This window comes from Cyprinodon variegatus, unplaced genomic scaffold, assembly GCF_000732505.1.
Source record: "Cyprinodon variegatus isolate N-32 unplaced genomic scaffold, C_variegatus-1.0 Scaffold117, whole genome shotgun sequence".
Classification (NCBI taxonomy): Eukaryota; Metazoa; Chordata; class Actinopteri; order Cyprinodontiformes; family Cyprinodontidae; genus Cyprinodon; species Cyprinodon variegatus.
Window position 1 is genome coordinate 1,198,953 of NW_015150570.1, and position 2,500 is coordinate 1,201,452.

General features: G+C 35.5%; 1 protein-coding gene across 3 annotated transcripts in view; it reads right to left on the minus strand.

The window, feature by feature from the left end:
- Window positions 1-1,005: 1,005 nt before the first annotated feature.
- Window positions 1,006-2,500, minus strand: part of arhgef10l (Rho guanine nucleotide exchange factor 10 like) — a 168,058-nt gene continuing 166,563 nt past the window's right edge. For all 3 annotated transcript variants that reach the window (XM_015375350.1, XM_015375351.1, XM_015375349.1), the window contains one exon: window positions 1,006-2,500. This exon is cut by the window's right edge and continues 1,678 nt beyond it. The gene's annotated coding sequence lies outside the window, so the exon portion shown is untranslated.

The following is a 2,500-nucleotide window of genomic DNA, read 5'->3' on the forward strand; positions in this document are numbered from 1 at the left end:
TATAAGTTTTTCATTTTAAGATCCTGAAGTGGTAAAAAAAAAAAAGAGAAAATCCCATAAACTCTGTAATGATGTGGCTCACCTTCTTCACTGGTACAGGGAGGGGAGAAGCGGTTGAAAAGATGGGACTGCTGCTGGTGGATCAGCTGTTTACATTATGGAGGGACAACATTGGTTATTTAATGTAAATATCCTGCTAAACATTTACTTGCGCTTAGGTAATGCTAACAAGTCAAGTCAAGTCAAGTCAGCTTTTATTGTCATTTTCTACATATGTACATGACATACAAAGAGGGAGAGAAGGCTTTTTCCTGTTGCCTGGTCTGGATTGTAAATTTGAATTCCCAGCTCTGTGAGCTTTCTGCTTGGCCTCTGTGTTAGTTACAGACACACTATTGGCTCATTACGAGTCCTGGATTAATCCTTGTTTATTTTTTTTCTTGAAAAATAAACACACACACACACACAAAAAAAAAACTTGCAATATTTTTTTTGTTTAAGATGTGCAGCAGTACCTGGCCGGCCAGCATCATCAATGTGATTTGCTCTTTACTAATATGTTTTTTGTTAACTCTCTGCATTTAACCTATGCCCTTGGGGAGTAGTATGCTGCCATTGTGCAGCACTGGGAGCAGTGTGGGGACCCAGAGTGGCAGTGGGTTTCTAACTCACAACCTTAGGATTCCAAGTTCTATACTCTAACCTCTGGGCCACTTCCACACTTCCTGCATCTCTTTCTCTCTCTTAGTTCTCATCCATTCTTTCTTTCTCGCCTCCCTTTACATCTCTGTGTCCGTTGTATACGATTTCCCTCCCTAAATCATTTTCATCAAAGTTTCAGATACAAGTATAAGGCAAAACCTCATGGCAACAACCATAATGGTCTGCTTGTGAAAGCAGATATATTGGTCAATCGTCTAGCTCTGGGACATCTATTCCCAAAGCCGTATTGGCAAGCAGGATGACAAAAAAAAAAAAAAAAAAAAGTTAACTCAAAGCCTGAATTTGTCCTTTAATTTTTCTCTTGATGTTTTATTGCACAAGAAAAATGCGCATCTGCATGGGTAAATGATTACAGCATACTTTGCAAGCCAAAGTCTTTGAACTGTGATGCCTTGTTGCAGGTTTTGATACTTTTCCAGTCATCTTTAACAGAAAGTATGTCATAGGATAGAAACATTCCGTACTACCTTACCAGAAACTAATACACATATAAGCCAAGAACACACCATTTTCTGATTCAAGATGAAATCAGTTTTGTTCCTTATAAATTCAAATCTAAGTTTATTTGTTACAGTAGGCTACCCAACTAATGTTACAGTACAGTTTGTTAATAAATGAGTATTCAGTGCATAAATATCTGCAAATTATTTAAATGAGCGTTTCCATGAAAATCAACATTTAGGAATAAATTCATGTCAATAAAAAAATCCAGTGCAGGGGTAAAAATACTTTTGCCGTCAAAAAAACCTGTCATTGGATGACTCCACCGAAATAATATATTCTTCTAATAGAATATGGGAATATATTCAAAGTACCTCAATAACCAAATGTTAACAGTCCATACCACATAGAGATTTAGTAAGAATGCTCTCATATTTATAAAACCATACTCTTCTCCATAAATTGAAAAAAATTAAAAACAAAACAAAAAAACATATAACCAGTCTCTATGGTGACAGGAAAAGCTAAAACATACATATGCCCTCTGGCCACCATCACATCTGATGTATGGGCATGTAGTTCTAATTAAAAATAACAGATTAAAGGGGAGTTTTAATGTTTAAATTATTTTCCTTAACTAGATATTTAAGGCTTTTAAAGCTTTAACAGTTCGGTGAAAATGTCAAAGTAAACTTCAATCTGCCCAATATGAAATATATGTATTTTTTAACCTCGTTTTATTTTTCCTATTGTTAGTATTATTGGTTAAATTAAGTAAGGGAGCATTGATTTTAAGTTGAATCAGGAATCATAGCAAGTGTGGAAAAAATAAACTTCTCCTAACTAAAGAGGGACTGTGCTAAATGAGTAAGAAAACCAAACAATCTCCTGTAATTATCCACATGGTTTACTGGATGTGGAAAGTTTTGTGTAAAGCTGAAAACCTAAGCGGCCTCCACTGGCTGTGCCAAAACAACTTTATAAATACATTTTAGAAAGTATGCACCTTCAGCTTTAGTCTGAATATAGGGCTAAGGGGTTCATGCTACAAGGTTTATACTGCTAGCACAACTGCAAGTAAAACATTTTGAAGGATAACCTTTTCAAAGTTGCGCTGTACCACTGAGTTCCTTTCATACCACTTTTGATTTGACATTCTTCCAGTTGTTTGGAGAATGCAAGGTCCTCCTACAAGTTTTAAAAAGAACAAACAGTACCTTTAGTATTCAAATTCCTTATTCAATCCTTATTTATTATGTTTAGCAGGTCAATAACAGATGAAAGCGTGTTTTAGGTGAGTAATGGCTATGTTTTGTGTTGGGATGAATACATCCTC